The sequence below is a fragment of the Ceratotherium simum genome, chromosome 27, assembly GCF_057802395.1.
Source record: "Ceratotherium simum simum isolate JZ-2026a chromosome 27, ASM5780239v1, whole genome shotgun sequence".
Taxonomy (NCBI): Eukaryota; Metazoa; Chordata; class Mammalia; order Perissodactyla; family Rhinocerotidae; genus Ceratotherium; species Ceratotherium simum.
In genome coordinates this window covers 26,698,570-26,717,940 of record NC_141926.1, presented here as the reverse complement: position 1 = coordinate 26,717,940, position 19,371 = coordinate 26,698,570, and the positions used below count along the sequence as shown (strand labels likewise).

The window sequence follows — 19,371 nt, the reverse complement described above, 5'->3', positions numbered from 1 at the left end:
AGACATGGTGCTTGAAAAGATGTTGCTGAGACCGATGTCGAAGAGCGTACTGCCTATGTTTTCGTCTAGAAGTTTCATAGTTTCAGGTCTTACATTCAAGTCTTTAATCCATTTGGAGTTAATTTTTGTGTATGGTGTAAGGTAAGGGTCTACTTTCATTTGTTTGCATGTGGCTATCCAGTTTTCCCAACACCATTTGTTGAAGAGACTTTCTTTTCTCCATTGTATGTTCTTGGCTCCTTTGTTGAAGATTAGCTGTCCATAGATGTGTGGGTTTATTTCTGGGCTTTCGATTCTATTCCATTGATCTGTGTGTCTGTTTTTGTGCCAGTACCATGCTGTTTTGGTTACTATATCTTTGTAGTATATTTTGAAATCAGGGAGTGCGATACCTCCAGCTTTGTTCTTTTTTGTCAGGATTCCTTTAGCTATTCGGGGTCTTTTGTTGTTCCATATAAATTTTATATTTTATTTTAGGATTCTTTGTTCTATTTCTGTGAAAAATGTTGTTGGAACTTTGATAGGGATTGCATTGAATCTATAGATTGCTTTAGGAAGTATGGACATATTAACTATGTTAATTCTTCCAATCCAAGAGCACGGAATATCTTTCCATTTCTTTGTGTCTTCTTCAATTTCTTTCAGCAATGTTTTATAGTTTTCAGTGTACAGATCTTTCACCTCTTTGGTTAAGTTTATTCCTAGGTATTTTATTCTTTTTGTTGCAATTGTAAATGAGATGGTATTCTTAATTTCTCTTTCTGCTACTTCGTTGTTAGTGTACAGAAATGCCGCTGATTTTTGTATGTTGATTTTGTATCCTGCAACTTTACCGTATTCATTTGTTACTTCTAAAAGTTTTCTGGTGGATTCTTTAGGGTTTTCTATATATAAAATCATGTCATCTGCAAATAGTGACAGTTTCACTTCTTCCTTTCCAATTTGGATCCCTTTTATTTCTTTCTCTTGCCTGATTGCTCTGGCTAGGACTTCCAGTACTATGTTAAATAGGAGTGGTGACAGTGGGCATCCTTGTCTGGTTCCTGTTCTTAGAGGGATAGCTTTCAGTCTTTCACCATTGAGGGTGATATTAGCTGTGGGTTTGTCATATACGGCCTTTATTATGTTCAGGTACTTTCCTTCTATACCCATTTTATTCAGAGTTTTTATCATAAATGGATGCTGTATCTTGTCAAATGCTTTCTCTGCATCTATTGAGATGATCATGTGATTTATTCTTCATTTTATTAATGTGGTGTATTACGTTGACTGATTTGCAAATGTTAAACCATCCCTGCATACCTGGAATAAATCCCACTCGATCATGGTGTATAATCTTTGTAACGTATTGTTGTATGCGATTTGCTAGTATTTTGTTGAGGATTTTTGCATCCATGTTCATCAGTGATATTGGCCTGTAATTTTCTTTTTTTTTGGGTTGTCCTTGTCTGGTTTTGGTATCAGAGTATTGTCGGCTTTGTAGAATGAGTTAGGGAGCTTCCCCCCACTCCTCAATTTTTGGAAGAGTTTGAGAAGGATAGGTATTAAGTCTTCTTTGAATGTTTGGTAAAATTCACCAGGGAAGCTGTCTGGTCCTGGACTTTTATTTTTGGGGAGTTTTTTGATTACTGTTTCGATCTCCTTACTGGTGATTGGTCTATTGAAATTCTCTATTTCTTCTTGATCCAGTTTTGGAAGGTTGTATGATTCTAAGAATTTATCCATTTCTTCCAGATTGTCGAATTTGTTGGCATATAGCTTTTCATAGTATTCTCTTATAATCTTTTGTATTTCTGAGGTGTCTGTTGTAATTTCTCCTCTTTCATTTCTTTCTTTTTTTTTTTAATTTTTTATTGCAGTAACATTGGTTTATAACATTGTAAAAATTTCAGGTGTACATCATTGTACTTCTATTTCTGCATAGATTACATCATGTTCACCACCAAAATACTAATTACAACCCATCACCACACACATGTACCCAATTATCCCTTTCACCCTCCTCCCTCCCCCCTTCCCCTCTGGTAACCACCAATCCAATCTCTGTCCCTATGTGTTTGTTTATTGTTGTTATTATCTACTGCTTAATGAAGGAAATCATACGGTATTTGACCTTCTCCCTCTGACTTATTTCACTTTGCATTATACCCTCAATGTCCATCCACATTGTCACAAATGGCTGGATTTCATCATTTCTTATGGCTGAGTAGTATTCCATTGTGTATATATACCACAGCTTCTTTATCCATTCGTCCCTTGATGGGCACTTAGGTTACTTCCAAGTCTTGGCTATTGTGAATAACGCTGCAATGAACACAGGGGTGCTCTCCTCTTTTATTTCTGATTTTACTTATTTGTGCCTTCTCTCTTTTTTTCTTGGTGAGTCTAACTAAAGGTTTGTCAATTTTGTTGATCTTTTCAAAGAACCAGCTCTTGGTTTTATTAATTTTTTCTATTGTTTTTTTAGTCTCTATTTCATTTATTTCTGCTCTGATCTTTATTATTTCCCTTCTTCTACTGATTTTGGGCTTTGTTTGTTCTCCTTTTTCCAGTTCCTTTAGGTGCATTGTTAGATTGTTTATTTGAGATTTTTCTTGCTTGTTGAGATAGGCCTGTATTGCTATAAACTTCCCTCTTAGAACCGCTTTTGCTGTATCCCATAAATTCTGGCATGTCATATTTTCATTTGTCTCCAAGTATTTTTTGATTTCTTCATTGACCCAGTCGTTGTTGAGTAGCATTTTGTTTAATTTCCATGTATTTGTGGCTTTTCTGATTTTCTTCCTATAGTTGATTTCTAGTTTCATACTGTTGTGGTCAGAAAAGATGCTTGGTATTATTTCAGTCTTCTAATATTTATGGAGACCTGTTTTGTGGCCTAATATGTGGTCAATCCTGGAGAATGTTCCATGTGTGTTTGAAAAGAACCAATATTCTTCGGTTTTTGGTTGGAATGCTCTGTATATATCTACTAGGTCCATCTGTTCCAGTGTGTCATTTAAGGCCAATGTTTCCTTATTGATCTTCTGTTTGGATGATCTATCCATTGGTGTAAGTGGAGTGTTCAAGTCCCCTACTATTATTGTGTTACTATCTATTTCTCTTTTTATGTCTGTTAATAATTGCTTTTTATATTTAGGTGCACCTACATTGGGTGCGTAGATATTTACAAGTATTATATCCTCTTGTTGGATTGTTCCCTTGATCATTATGTAATGCCTTTCTTTGTCTCTTTTTACATTTTTTGTTTTAAAATCTATTTTGTCTGATATGAGTATTGCTACCCCAGCTTTATTTTCATTGCCATTTGTGTGGAGTGTCTTTTTCCGTACCTTCACTTTCAGTTTGTGAGTGTCTTTAGGTCTTAAGTGTGTCTCTTGTATTCAGCATATATATGATCTTATTGTTTTATCCAATCAGCCACCCTGTGCCTTTCAATTGAAGCATTTAGTCCATTGACGTTTAACGTAGCTATTGATAAGTATGTACTTACTGCCATTTTTTAACTTTTTTTTTCTCAGTGTTTTAATAGTCCTTCTCTGTTCCTTTCTCCTTCTATACAGAATTGATGGTCTCTTTAATTTGACCTCTGTCTGAAAGCTCTACTGTTTAACTCTCCTCCTCCCTCATTTTATGTTTTTGATATCATATCTAACCTCTTTTTGTGCACTTGTATCCATTACCCTCTTATCATGGAAATAGATAATTTTTCCTATTTGCAGTCTTCTCTTTTCCTCTTAAATCAGTCCCTTTAACATTTCTGGTAGCACTTGTTTCTTGTTGACAAACTCCTTTAATTTCTGCTTGTCTGGGAAATTTTTGATCTCTCCTTCCATTTTGAATGATAACCTTGCTGGGTAGAGTATTCTTGGCTGTAAGTTTTTTCCTTTTAGCACTTTAAATATATTGTGCCACTCTCTTCTAGCCTGTAAGTTTTCCACTGAGAAGTCAGCTGATAGCCTTATGAGGTTTCCTTTATATCTAACTTGTCTTTCTCTTGCGGCTTTTAGGATTCTCTCTGTATCTTTAATTCTGGACATTTTGATTATTATGTGTCTTGGTGTGGGCCTCTTTGGGTTTATCTTGTTTGGGGCTCTCTGTGCTTCCTGCACCTGGATGTCTGTTTCCTTCCTTAGGTTAGGGAAGTTTTCATCTATTATTTCTTGAAATAGATTCTCTGCCCCTTTGTCTTGCTCTTCTCCTTCTGGGACACCTATAACACGGATGTTAGTGCACTTGATGTTGTCTCAGAGGTCCTTTAGACTGTCCTCACTCTTTTTAATTCTTTTCTCTTTTACCTGTTCCACTTGGGTAATTTCTTCTAGTCTTTTGTCCAGCTTGCAGATCCGTTTTTCTGTATCTTCTACTCTGCTTTTGAGTCCCTCTAGTGAATTTTTCATTTCCAGTATTGTATTCTTCATTTCTGATTGGTTCTTTTTTATATCTTCCATTTCTTTGTTGACATTCTCACTGAGTTCATCTATTCTTCTCCCCAGATCAGTGAGCATCCCTAACACTCTTTGTTTGAACTCTCTGTCGAGTAGGTTGCTCATTTCTGTTTCACTTAGTTCCTTTTCTGGGGTTTTGTCCTGTTCCCTTACTTGAAATGTATTCCTTTTTTTTTTTTTTAATTTTTTATTTATTTATTTTTTCCCCCAATGCCCCAGTAGATAGTTGTATGTCATAGCTGCATATCCTTCTAGTTGCTATATGTGGGACATGGCCTCAGCATGGGCAGAGAAGCGGTGCCTTGGCGCGTGCCCGGGATCCCAACCCGGGCCACCAGCAGCAGAGCGCGCGCACTTAACCGCTAAGCCACGGGGCCGGCCCCGGAATGTATTCCTTTGCCTCCTTTGCCTCTTTTCCTGAGTTTGTGTCTACATATTAGGTAGGTCAGTTATATCTCCTGCTGTTGGATAGGTGACCTTATATAAGTGATGCCTTAGGAGGCCTTTAGTGTGCTTCCCTCAGTTCTCCATGTTCCAGGAGTGACCCCTATGTGGGCTACGTGTGCCCTTCTCTTGTGGCCTGTTTGCCCAGGGAGGCCGAGTTATGCTCCTGGCCAGCTGTTGTAATGCTCAGCTGCTTGTAGTTGTTGTGGGCCCTTCAGTCTCTTTATCAGGTGTGGGGAGCCCCAGCACAGTTGGCTGCAAGTTCTAATAGCTCATTTGTGTTGCAGTATTTCTTTTAAGTGAGTAGGCCCCCAGTGTGGCAGGTTGTTAGGCTCAAGGCCTTATAATTGCTATAAGCCTCCAGCTTTTAGGTCTCTTGTCAGCTCTCTGAGGATTGCAGCTGGGTGGGGCTGGCCTCTGGCACAGGAGCACCCAGTTGTTTCAGGCTTTGGAAGGTGGGGCAAACCCCCTATGTGGGTCCTTGAGAAGCACAAGTCTTCCACAGCTGACAAGCTCTGCCACCCACAGGTCCACACACACACTCAACACAGTCCTGCGCTGTGTGTATACCCCGACCTCCTGAAGTGGACCCAGTCTCTCCATGGTGGGAGCCCCACACACTCCACCACCGCCCCACACTCTCCACTCGCTCCTTGTGCACGCCCTGCCCCACTGAAGTTGGCTCAGTCGCCAGGCTGCAGAGAACCCAGTCACCAATCTATGCAGGCCCACAAGTTGCCTGAGGGCTTGTTGTTGGGTGGGGCCGGTCTCTAGGGTGGGCTACCCGCCCTGGCAGAGCTGGATTAAATTGGTGCTCTAGTGGGTGAGGCAGACCCTGGGCTAGCAGGCCTCAGGGAGAACTCCAATGGCGTCTGTGTCAGCACGCCCACACCAGGCCACAACAGTGGCCGCCGCCAATGTCCCAGTCCCTGGAGAGGTCTCACCTCTAGGCCGAGATGCACTCTGGGCCTATCAGGTGAGTCTCTTTTCACCAAAGCACTGTGCACCTTTCTTTCTGCTGATTTTCGGTTGCTTTCTGAAACGGGTGAGTTTGCGTGTGGGCCCTCTAAGAGCCAGTTTTAATGTCTTTGTGAACCAGCTTTTCTGGGGGTCTCCCCAGTGTTTTAGTAGCAGGCAAAGTCAGATATTGTGTTACTCGCCTCGATTGTGCTGGGTCCACAAAGTGCCTACAGTGGGGGCGCTCCCCTCTCAGGGCCCCGTGCCTCCGGGGAGGCTGCGTGCCTGTGGGCTGCTCCTGGGCCGCCGTGACTCTGGCCGCTTGTGAAGGCAGCATTTTTCCTCTCCAGAAGGGAGTTTCTGCCTCTTCCACCTGAATTATGATTGTCCTTTGTTGCAGGAGTTCCTCTTATCCAGCTTTCAGTTCTGTCTCAGGGTAATTTTTCCACGAGTAGTTGTAAATTGGCTGTGTGCGCGGGAGGAGGTGAGTTCAGAGTCTACCTACGCCGCCGTCTTGTACAGTCCAGTGGAAAGTTCTCTACTTTTAAGGGCTATCATGATTAGAGGGGGCCCAACTAGATAATCCAGTATAATCTCTCTGTCTTCAGGGGCATAACGTTCATTATATCTGCGATCTTTTTCACCATTTAACAGAACATGCGCACAGGCCCCAAGGATTAGGACGTGGCCATTTTTAGGGCAGCGTGCGGGCATTATTCTGCCTCACTCATGCAACGTGTATTAAATTAGCAACAAGGCAAGGTGGTTGCACAGGCAAGCAGAAGCCCCTGCACCCTGGGAGGTTCTCAGGATTCTTGAGAGAAAAAATTAGTTAGGTTCGCTCTCGCAGTAAGGAAAACTGAATTATACCAAATTCTTAACCTCATTTTTCCCTGAAAAAGCCATTTAATACAATATCATTAGTAGCTTATTTTGCAAATATTCACAAGGAAAAGAAGGCATATCTTCTTTTCTTTATAATGCAGGTTCTGTTATAGCCACTCTTTCTAAAGATTTTATTTATTTTATTTTTCCCCCCAAAGCCCCAGTGGATAGTTGTGTGTCGTAGCTGCACATCCTTCTAGTTGCTGTATGTGGGACTCGGCCTCAGGATGGACGGAGAAGTGGTGCCTCGATGCGCACCCGGGATCCGAACCTGGGCCACCAGCATCGCAGCGCGCGCACTTAACCACCAAGCCACAGGGCCGGCCCCAATAGCCACTCTTTCTAGATGTGGATATTTTAGTGAGATAACAGACACAGAAGTCACATTCACTCTTTTCAGAGTTTGTTTTCAGGTTTTGTAGAAACATTTCCAGAGCATTCGTTATGTTAAATTCTGGTTTTCTAATCCCTGAATACTGTGATAATAGAGCCACAGAAAAAAGAATCATGTGAAAAAAGCATAAAACGCATGTTTAAATCATTACGTCTGTTATTAGAAAATTTTAATGTTGACTAATAATAACCGTAAATTTCCATGCTTCCCTTCTCTTGCTTCCTTGTTAATGTTTCCAGATCTTCCATATTACACTTCTCCAATCAGTAAGGATAAGCTTCCTTCAATGAATGTCACAACTAAAAGTATTAAAATCACAAATAATGTGTTTTTTCTACTGAGGGACAAAGGAAAATTGGTGCTATTTAAATATTGGTTTTTTTTCATGTTGTAGAAGCCTGTAACTTTAGTAAGCTAAGGTTACTGCAAATTTAGAGTAAAGATTACAGCCTCTTTCCCTAAAGGTAGATAGAGAAGATTTTTATTGCCCACAAAAATATGGAAATTAACGTTAATCACCAAGTTTAACCTTTTACTGATGGTGTTGTATTATTGATGGATTGATTGATATTTTTATTGAGGTCACATTGATTTATGACATTTTATGAGTTTCAGGTGTACATCATTATATTTTGATTTCTGTGAAGACTACATCGTGTTCACCACCCAAAGTCTAATTGCCTCCCGTCACCATCCACCCGGGTCCTTTTACCCCTAGAATATAATTCGTGAGTGAAAAAATTAGTTTGGTTTGCTCGCACAATAAGGAAAACTGAATCATACGAAAACCTTAACAATAATAGGCCAAATAAGATAAACTGATGTAGATATTATCTTCATTTTATTGTCCTATCAGAAAGCTTCAGTGCATAGAAACCACTTGGATACCTGTTAGCACTTTTGATATTTATACTAGTTACCTCTCAGTTGTCAGTAGACCACGATAATCTATTCATTACCTTGGAAAGATGTTTTTTAAATGATAAGTGAGTTTGTCTTCTCAGTCACTTTTGAAAAAAGTGCCATGGATAGTGCACAGAATTGGGGAATTAGATGAGGCTAGAAATAGGTTACTTGGACGAACGTTTATGTACAAAAGGACTATTTACAAAGGTGTAGGTGTAGGAGAATGGCAATGCGTAGGGTGTGGTACGATGTCCACCGTCTAATCCCCAGAACCTGTGAGTATGTTACCTTATATAGCAAAAATGACATTGCAGGTGTGATTAAGGTAAGGGTCTTGTGACATGGACATTTTCCTGGGATATCGATGTGGCCCCAATGGAATTACAAGGGACCTCGTAAGTGACAGAGGGAGGTGGCAGGGACATGGAGGGAGATGTGGTGAAGGAAGCAGAGATCAGAGAGGCTAGAATGTGCTGAGTGTCTCGATTCCAGTGGCTGGACTTGAAGAATCAGGAAGGGACCACAAGTAAAGGAATGGAGGTGGCATCCAGATGCTGGAGGGTCAAAAGGAGACTCACGTGAGTAGATGGGGTCCACCTAGATAATCTGGGGCCATCTCGTAAAGTTCATAACCTTCATTACATCTGCAGTCTCTTTTGGCATGTATTACCACATATACACAGGTCTCAGGGATTAGGACACGGCCATCTGGAGGGCAGTGTGGAGGGCAGTATTCTGCCTCACACAAGCAATCTGCATTAAATTAGCAACAAGGCATGTTGGTTGCATAGCCGAGCACAAGCCCCTATATCCTGGGAGGTTCTCAGTTGACTGAAATATGATTCTTGAATGAAGAAAACAGGTTTGGTCTCTCAATAAGGAAAACTGAATTATACAAAAACCTTAACAGAGTTAGTCAAAAGTAGGTAAACTTTATATAGATGATGTCTTCATTTTATTGTCCTACCAGAAAGCTTTAGTTTGTAGAAATCACCAAGATACCCGTTTGTACTTTTTATATTTCCACAAGTTACCTCTAAGTCAGTAGACCACTATAATCTATTCATTATCTTGGAAAGATGTTTTTGAAATGCGAAGTGAGTTTATCTTCTCAATCTAGTTTTGACAAAAGTGCTGTATATGGTGCACAGAGTCAGGGAAATAGATAATGCTGGAGATAAGTCACTTGGAGGAAAGTTTATACAAAGAAGACTATTCACAAAGGTGTGAGTGTAGGAGAATTGCAATGCATAAGGTGTGGTGTGGAAGACAGAATAACGGCCCTCAAAGATGTCCACCTTTTAAAACCCAGAGCCTCTGAGTATGTTACTTTACATGGACTTTGCAGGTGTGATTAAGGTGAGGATCTTGGGATGTGGAGAGTTTCCTGGGGTATCCATGTGGCCCAAATGTAATGACAAGGGACCTCGTAAGTGAAAGAGGGAGGCAGCAGGGACATAGAGGGAGATGTGGGGAAGGAAGCAGAGATCAGAGAGGAGGGAAGGTGCTGGGTGGCTGGACTCGAAGATGCAGGAAGGGCCCACAAGTCAAGGAATGTACGTGGCATCCAGATGCTGGAAAGTCCAAAGGAGACTCCAGAAGGAACCAGCCCTGCTGACACCGTGAATTTAGCCTAGTGAGTCTGATTTGGGACTTTTGTCCTCCAGAATTGTAAGATAGTAAATTGTGTTTTTTCAAGCCACCAAGGCTGTGGAAGTTTCTTAGAGCAGCAATGAAAACCAACAGGCAATAATATGGGGTCATTACAGTCCGGTTGTCATCACCCATAGGCCTCAAGGAACCAGGAGAAGAGGTAAGGGAACCCCGAGGAAGAGAGCCACGCAGAGTCAGCCCTTAACAGGAGCTGGGCTCCAGCCACAGACAGAGCCAGTGCAAGGCCACCTCGTCAGGAAGGAGCCAGGAGGTTCAGTGCTCACACTCCTACCTCCCTCCAGCCTCCTCCTGGGCTTCCCCATTGGTGACTCCAAAGGGAGCTGGAGGGACACGAATCTGTTTGTGGCCGACACCCTGCAGATCAGCAGCAGACAGCAGGTGGAGAAGGACAGAGAGGGGACATGAGAGGACAGACTGATGACGTCTTAGACCAGGGGGTCATGAGCTGTGCGAGGTGAGGGACCCAAGTGCTGGGTGAGAGGAGGGCACGGGTGCTTTCAACATAGTCTGGAGTTGATGGTGCACAGCCGCGGTTCCCATCTCGGCTGTGCATCAGAATCATGAGAGGAATGTGGAAAAAATGCAGATGTCCAGGCCCCACCCCAGAGCACCTGAATCAGAGCCTGGCAGGGAGGGGCCCAGAAGGAAGAGTTTTCCACTGCCCTGTCTTCCCCCTTGTGTTGTCTTTCTAGGAGCCCTGTTCTGGGCGTGGCAACTTCATGTCTTTACATTATAGCTTGAGACTCAATGTCTTACTTCCCCACAAAATGTGCCTGTATCAGAGTCAAACATAGGAATCACCTGTCTATAACTCACAAGATGATTTCAGTCCCTGAAGTTTACCTTAGTTGGACTCTTGTGAAAAGATTTCCAAGAACAGTCCCTTCTGGTTCCATGAGAAGTTGGAAAGGCCTTGACTTGAATCCGACATATTCAGTGTTATGTGACCCCGCATGTCATTCAGTTCTTGTTGGGACCTTCTCAAAACAGAGGTGGCTCATGTTTGTCCTGCAAGAAGGAATGTGGAATCATCTTAACCAAAAATGTCATGTCCCCACTCTGATTAAATTGGCAAAATAGTGGTGTTTCTTCAACTGTCCAAGGCTGCATTTAGATTTAGACGGAAATCACGTTGTCTGTGTTTCTCATGAGCTTTTTCTCATGAGCTTATATGTTTTAAAAATGTTGCACTTCTATTTGGAAAGTTTGAATCCAAGCAAGTCATTAATTTTGTGACCATCTAATTTCTTGTCATGACTGGAGCCGTTTTATGAGTGAAAAGGGGAGCTATCCATAGTACGTCAGGCACAAACCAGGCAGCCCCTGAGCTGTCCAGGCTGCACTGGGGTGTGTGCTCACCCTCGCCGTCCGTGACCCAGAGCCAGGAGACAGGGGGCTGAGGGCCGGGGTCGGCTGGACCTTCATCACACACGTGTCCAACCTGGCTTCGTTCTGGCCACGCCCAGGTCATGGGTTAAAGAGTCTGCTCTGGCTGCTGAGAGGAGGTCGATGGGAGGAAGCATGGTGACGTGGGTCCAGTAGGCAGGACGGTCACCAGAGTGACAGTCACCCAGGAGAGAGAGAGGGGAGGTTTGCCCTGGAGGGTGGAGGCAGAGATGGAGTGAAGAGAACAGTGGGAGTTTGAAGGAAGAATCTATAGACCGCCTGATGCACTGGATGCAGAGGGTGAGGAACGAGGGCGGGTCAGGAGGGTCCCCAGGGGTGTGGGCTGAGCAAGCGAGGGGGCGTGGGGCCATCGACTGACTAGGGCATTCTGGAGCTAAAGTGGGTCCCCCACGGCTGGACTCCCCAAGAGCGACCCCGAGTCTGTGGTTCATCATGCTCCTCTGAAACAGGACGCGTACTTGGGACAGGATCCAGCCATGGTAGACAGGAGCGTTCGAGAGGATAATTGGGAGCAGGTCGCCTGCACAAGTGCCACATCAGCTCTGCCAGGCTGTCTGTACCTTCGTGTCTGTGCCTGGGTGGACCTTGGCCAGAAAGACCCCTGGCCCCTTTATCTTTCCCACGCTTTTCCCCGTAATCATCTCAAGACCCTTGCTATTCTCTGTCCAGTCCCAGCGTGGACGTCACCTGGGAGCAGTGCGGGGATTCAGGCCCTCACAAGACGTGATGAATTAGAATCTGCTTTGTAACAAGATCTCCAAGTGACTCATATGCCCCTCAGAGTCTGTAAAGCACTGTAGATAACTCCTACTTACCCTTCAGTATACAGCTCAGGGGCCACCTCCTCCAGGGAGCCCCCCTTGACCACACGTCACCCCCCAGCCTCCTGCAGGGACAATTAGAGAGCTGGACACAGTGCCAGCAATGAGTGCATGCACCACCTTCATGAGCACTTCTAGTCGGTGAGTCTTTCTCTTCCACTGGCCGCAAGACTCTGCTGGAGTCAACTTAGCATTCGCCTTGGTGTCTTCACAAGTGGCATCGTTATCGGCTCAACTCAGGGAGTGAATGCATGACCCTGGGGAATCCTCCCGCTGCCCTGGAGCCCTCCTGACCTGCCCTTGGAGTCCCTGTGGTGGGAGCTCCTGAGAGGTCAGACCGCCTGATCCCCAGGGCCTTCGGGATGGTAGGAGCCACGTGGAAGTCCCAGTGGACACGCCTACTCCACGCCCACTCCTTAGAAAACCAGGCTTTTCACTGGGCGGACTACACCTGCGCCTCTGCTGACCCTTGTTCGGGTTCCCTGCAGAGACTTTCCTAAGACTTACTTAATGTAGTGCAGACAGTACACAGGTTATCAGAGAAGTTCTGAGTCGTTCGTCATTCCTCTTTTCTGACCCCCCAACAGCCCAAACGCAGCCCCCATCTGTCCTCTTCCTCCATCTCCCTGACAGCCACCCCAGTGCTCCATGCAGATCCCTGTGAGACCCCTCATCAAAATCCTGCCTCCTACCCCCACCCCACATTCCACTCGCCACATAGGGAGATCGTGTAGACTACACACCACACTGTGTCCCCAGCCACCCACCCTCTCCTCCAGATCTGCACCGTCCCTGGTGTCACTACACTGCACTAGAGAGACCTCTGTGCAGTGGGCCCTGTTCACTGGCCCCTCCCCCTCCCCGTCATCTTAGTCCCATTTCCCCTGCCCCAGAAGCCCACCTCTCAGGCCTCTCCACCTCCTGTTCTCTCTGCCTGGAACATTCTGCCCCTGACCTGCCAGGCTAACTCCTCTTACCTTTCATCTCAGCATGAATGTCACCTACTGGGTGTTACCCGTCATCCCGCCTTACCCCTCCCCACACTGGGACTGTCTGTAGAGCACGATTTCCATCCTTCGCCTCCTTTTCTTTATTACCTGACCTCGCCTCACCAGGATGTAAGCTCTGGGGTCCACAGTCCTCATCGGGCTGTGTTGTCCATCGCTGCTTCCCAGACACCTGGCACAGTGTCAAGACCTTGCCAAAGCTCCACATGTGCTATGTGAATGGATGTGGATGAAGTCAAAGAAACCCACACACTGTGGATCAGAATCAAGTGTGCTGGTCCTTCTCCAGATGCTTCTGGGCCCTTTTCCGGCCTGCTGTGTGCCCAGGGCTGACTCCCTGCCTGCACTAGCCAGGCCTCTGGGGGCTGCCTCATGGTCCAGCAGGGAATGGGAGGCCAGGAGGACAGAGGGTGGGGGCAGTTTTCCTGTTCCCATGACAGCCCCTCCTGGGCCCAGAGGACACCACCTCCCGCTCCTCCCTCCAGCCCAGGGCTGGGAACAACTTCCTCTTGCTGGCACCTGGGAGCCCCCATCCTTGGTCCGTCCCTTCTCCCCGCCTCAGCTCCAGAAACTGCTGCATCTCCGCCTCTTCGCCTGCACCATTTGGGTGAAGTGTTTCTAGTTGGAATTTTGTCAGATACATCAGACATCTCCTTTTCTGTGTATGTATTTAGGATTCTTTGTGTACATAGCGGTGGATTTGCATGATCTTTTTCTTTAATCTATTTAAAATAATTTTTCAAAATTGAATCTCTTAATTTTCCATTTTCCTTAAGTACTGAAATAACAAAGTGTTCTATATCTGCACTGTGCTTCGTGTGTGTGTGTGCGTGTGGTTGGCACCAAGGGAAAACTTTTATTTTGACTGCATAAAATGGAGAAATCTTTCAACAACAAACACTATCTTAAACAATACAACATACGTTAGCAAAAAGCTACAAAACAAAATCAATGACTGCAAATTATCCTCTAAATTAATGTATGAATTTAGGAGTAAATACAAATATTATGAAGTATGGGTGGTGGTGGTGTGTTGAAGTTTTTTTTCTCTTTTTGCCCCCACTGGTTTTTAATACCAATCTAATTTATCCAGGCAAATGTTAAGTTACTTGACAGATTTCTAATAGCAGCTCAGAGCACACAGAAATGGTCTTGATTGTTTTCTACATCTCTGTGTGCAACTTCAGTGATAGCTTTAGTAGTAGTGACCTGTCATTTTATCTGAATACAATCCTTATACTGTCTTATTCTAGAGGGTCCGAGGACATAGAAAGCAATTATTGATAAGAATTGCGTTAAATGAAACTTTATTTGAAAAAATATCTTACAAATTCGAAAGTGGTTTATCTACTTGAATCAGAATAATCAATTAAGTCATAGTAGCTAAACTAAAAAGACAAAAATCAAAATTTCTTTGCAAAGAGCGCACAGGTGCAGAGGCTCGGCCGCGGGTGGGGCCTGGGGCCCAGCTGCTGTGGGAGGCTGAGTCACACCTGCAGGGGAGCCCGGTCCCCGCGGCCTCGGGCAGGACCCTCCTCCTTCCTGGGGGCCAGCTGGCCCAGGGATCCCCACACTTCCGGGCCTCGGGGCTGCGGGGGAGCAGCTGGAGCCAAAGGGCCTCCCGGGAGAGGCCCTTGAACCTGGCCTCGCACACGGCCAGCCTCTGCCGGTTGTGCTCATTTTCTCTTCTGAGCTCCTTGAGCTTTCTCTCAGCCAGCACGGCCGCCCCCCAGCTTTCTTCCGCTCTTTTCTTCTGGAAGAGCTTCTCCTTGTGATAGTAGGAAGTGCATCTCGCCACTTCTTCGGCCACGTCTTCAGCCATCTTCTTGTAGAGGTTGCTCTGACACGTGGAGGTCAGGTGTCTACACACGCTGAGGAGTTCCTTGTCCAGCTCTGAGCAGACCCTTTCCTCCGCGAACAGTTTTCTGTGAAGTTGCATGATGTGATCGCCCTGTAGATCAGGCAGAACTTGAAGTTTCTTCTTCAGCTGCTGAATCTCACTTTCAAGCTTTGAGTTTTCGTGCTGTAAAGAGGCTGCCTCAGTTTGGAGAGAGAGTATTTGTCCAAGAAGCTCTTCGTCCATTTGCTTTTCTTCCCACGATTGTCCGGCTCTTTCCGGATGTTCCTCTTCGACTTTGAAGGGGCACACCGAGGTCAGCATCATCGCTGACGCCCTTCCGATCAACCTCTGACCCATGGACGGGTGCTCGCCTTTCCTGCTTCCCTCTTTGCTGGACTTCACCATTCCTGTCATCCACTTGGTCGCCAAGGAGGTCAGGCAAAGGGATGGTCTGCAGCAGGTCTGCAACCACTGATAGGGTTTGGCTGACTTTATCTTTCAGGATCTGCTGCATTCGTGTGTTCGACTGCTCCAGCCTTTCCTTCTCCTTCTCCTTTTCCTGTGCTCTCTCCTTCCATCTCGACACATCTTGGCAGAGCACGAGTGGACTTGCTGGAGAATGAGTGTTTCCGGTCAAATCATTCGCTGTGGTCTTCTGGAGTTGTTCTCCGCCCTTCTCTGGTGCTTTTAAGATGGGTTTTGCATCAGTTGCTTGGGAAGTTTTAAGAGGCTGGCTCTTCCGTGCCTTTTCCAGAAAGTCAACAGTGTCCTGAAGTGAGAACCTGCTCAGGTTTGTATTTATTGCTGACAAGCACAAGGTTTGTAACAGGAGAGGACTGGCCTCCCCCCCAGGCACCTCAAGGGCTTCAGCGTCTTGGCTCACGGGTCCAATATTGTCACCACGGTTTCCACCGACTTCATCGTGGGCAGAACACCTTTCATCTAGTGGCGCCCCACTTCTTAAAGTCTGTCCTCTCTTTACTATCAAAACCACCAGCACCGCCACCACAGTACGTACCAGGATCTCCCAGGGAAATGCAGGGAGAGCTGGCACTTGTCGCAGGCTTTCAGAAATCACCAGCAGAGCACCCCACAGGTGCTCCAGGATCAGCTGGAAAGTGGATCCGACGGCAGGCAGCAGGCCCTCCATGGCTGGGGAGGGCTCTGCAGCTCTGCCTCCGAGTGCCAGTGTCCTGTGGGCCACAACTGACCGCTCAGAACCCTGAGGGTTGTCCTAGCTCAAAAGTAAACAGGTGCCCGGCAACCAGGCTGATCGCTTGGTTGGGGGAGGGGAGGCCAGCCAGGTTCTAGGAAACAGACCCCTAACTGAACTCTGAAAGTAGGAAGTGATCTCGCTTCTCCAGGCACTGAGGGAGGTGGAAAGGGCTGATGGCAGCCTATTGCTCTAGGCCCACCTGGCCCCACAGCACGTCTAGGGGGTCAAGGCAGGGCCAGGCGATGTCCCTTTCTGTGCACGGGAGCAAGTCAGGGCAGAGTGGTGGGGGCCATCCCTGGGTGAGGCCCCTTCTCGTGTTGTAAAGTTTCCTTCTCTGCAGGGATGCCTGGGACTGCCCACAAGGCTCCCAGGATCTTCCTCCTCTGAGGCTCCCTCTCTCCTTGTGTTTGGTCACTGGGGACAAGCAAGGGCCTAGGGCTGAAGGGTGTCCCTAAAGGTATTAAGTAAGAGACCGTGATTCCAATCCTAACAAGTCAAGAGTCATCAATAGGGACTGGCGGTCTTAACATTTCATGGATTTGGGTGGAGCCAGCATGTCCCTGTTCAATCCAGGTGTTCCTGTGTGGGAGTGACTCTCTTGGGGTGACACAGTGACCTGGGCTCCTTCCCTCGTGTGGCCCTGCCATCTTCAGCACAGGCCTCCCAAGGTGGCCGTGGGGAGGGTCCTTCCACCACGTCATCTTCAGAAGTGGGCCTGTGGGGAGGGCGCGGGTCCTCTTCAGGCTCTCTTGCCACCCTTTATTTCAAGAAACCACACTGCTGTCCTCGAGTGTCTGGCAGGCCCAGGCTCAGGCCTTCTCGGCCATCCGTGATTCTGCGATGAGTGGCTGTTCCCTAGTCTCTGTAGCCAAAGGGAGATGAGAGAATAGTCATCTGAGTCGTGTTTGTGGGTGTTGAAGGGTGCCAGGGCTCAAGAGCCCCATGGGACACAGAGTGGGCTTGAGGGTAGTGGCCCCTCCCAGAGGAAGTCAGACTCCTTTCAGTGCAGCAGGAGCCAGCTCTGCTAATGCAAGTAGTTGGTCATCATAAAAGAATCAAATGGGGGTCCAAAAAATGACAGTATTTTCCCACATACCAAGCCAGGTCTAAAGAGAGTGAAATGGGCTTACAACTATCCTCATAAAGAGGTCCAGGATGTGGTATTGAGTCCCACAGAAGGGTTCGACGCAAAGAGTGAACGCTAAGGTAAACTAAGGACTTTAGGTAATAATAATGAATGCATCAATATTGGTTCATACATTGTAAGAAATGGACCACACCAATGCAAGATGGTAATAATAGGGAGAAAGAGGTGGGGGCTTATGGGAACTCTCTGTACTCTCTGCTCAGTTGTTTTGTAAACCTAATACCACCCTAAAAGTAAAGAGTCTGTTACGAATACAGTTTTCTTTGACTAGCTGTTAAAGTGAAAGGAAAAAAGATATGGCTCTGCCCGGGTTGTTGAAACCAGCTCATTGACGTGATCTCGTGACGATATTCTCGTGAACATCACCCTGTCACAAGTGCTCTTGTTGCATCCTCCGAAAGGTTTTATGGAGAAGAATCTCCTCCTGTGTCAGTCCGCTGGTATTGGGCTAGTGGTCACTGGTGCCCCGCTGGCTTTTGTGCAGGTTTCTCTTGTTCAGTTGCTCCAGGAGGTGCAGGTTCAAGACGCCGCCCTGATGCTGGAGCGGTGGGCGAGGTGCAGGAGGCGGAGCCAAAGCAGGGGCAGAGGTGGGGCTTGAGCCACAGTTGCTGCTGTGGGGGAGCCAACTGTGGCAGTGGTGGCAGGATTTGATCTCTGGGCTGTAGCTGGGGCTGGTGTCATCACCGCTGTGGGACTTGTCCCTATAACTATTGCAAACTTTTTCTCTTCATAATTAAAATCTTTGAGGGCAGTATCATCCTTAAGGGCTTTGTCTGCACAAATTAATTTTTGCCCCAATACCTAAAATGCATCCTTCACCTTCAATGCTTTTACTACAGATCTGCAGCCAACATCAAAATTTCTAGTAACTTGAGCTAAGCTGCATTCTGACAGTGTGTTGGACCCACACAATGGAGTATTATTTAGTGCTAAAAAGAAATGAGCTACTAAATTCCGAAAAGACATGGAAGAGCCAGATGAAAACTATGGACCATCTCTCCAGAAAGATGCCCTTGCACATTTGACACACCCACTGAAGCCCATCAACAGGCCTGAAGTTATGAATGCTGATCGACAGTTTAGAGCAGTGCTTCTCAACCCCTTCCACCCACATGGCGTCCGTAGAGATGGTGATATTTTTACAGCACGGTGGGCTAAGTCAAGGCGGGTTTGGGGGCAACTGTATAGGGCTTAGTGAAAACGTTTGTTTTCTTTATATCATTGTCATAACATAAATAAAATAAATATATTAAAAATGATGTGACATACTGATTTTTTATAAGCTTCCAAATAAGATCTTCTCAAAAATTAAAAAGAGACACGGAGGAAATTTAACTGCATATTCCTAAGTGAGACAAGCTAATCTGAAAAGACTACACATGTATGATTCCAACAATGGGACATTCCGGAAAAGACAAACTATAGAGACAGTTTCCTCGTGGCTGTCAGCTGGGGGCCGCCCTGAGCTTCTAGAGGCCTCTCTCTGGTCCTTGCGCTCACTGCCTGCATCTCAGAGACGGGAAGGTCAGGACGACTCCTTCTCGCTCTGGAATCTCCTGACTGTCCACCTGCTGCATCTCTCCTCTGCTTCCAGCCTGGGAAAGTTCTCTACTTGTAAGGGCTCACGTATGTAGATGGGGTCCACCTGGATAATCTGGGGAAATCTCAGAAAGTTCATAACCTTCATTACATCTGCAGTCTCTTTGGCATGTATTACCACATATACACAGGTCTCAGGGATTAGGACACGGCCATCTGAGGGCAGTGTGGAGGGCAGTATTCTGCCTCACACAAGCAATCTGCATTAAATTAGCAACAAGGCATGTTGGTTGCATAGCCGAGCACAAGCCCCTATATCCTGGGAGGTTCTCAGTTGACTGAAATATGATTCTTGAATGAAGAAAACAGGTTTGGTCTCTCAATAAGGAAAACTGAATTATACAAAAACCTTAACAGAGTTAGTCAAAAGTAGGTAAACTTTATATAGATGATGTCTTCATTTTATTGTCCTACCAGAAAGCTTTAGTTTGTAGAAATCACCAAGATACCCGTTTGTACTTTTATATTTCCACAAGTTACCTCTAAGTCAGTAGACCACTATAATCTATTCATTATCTTGGAAAGATGTTTTTGAAATGCGAAGTGAGTTTATCTTCTCAATCTAGTTTTGACAAAAGTGCTGTATATGGTGCACAGAGTCAGGGAAATAGATAATGCTGGAGATA

The 19,371-nt window shown here is 45.7% G+C and overlaps 1 pseudogene across 1 annotated transcript in view; it reads left to right on the top strand.

The window, feature by feature from the left end:
- The window catches only part of LOC101397290 (kxDL motif-containing protein 1 pseudogene), a 42,054-nt pseudogene extending 23,821 nt beyond the window's left edge, over window positions 1–18,233 (top strand). The window contains exon 3 of the transcript XR_015548724.1: window positions 17,986–18,233. The product of XR_015548724.1 is annotated as a kxDL motif-containing protein 1 pseudogene (transcript). The remainder of the gene's footprint in view (window positions 1–17,985) is intronic.
- Window positions 18,234–19,371: the final 1,138 nt, after the last annotated feature.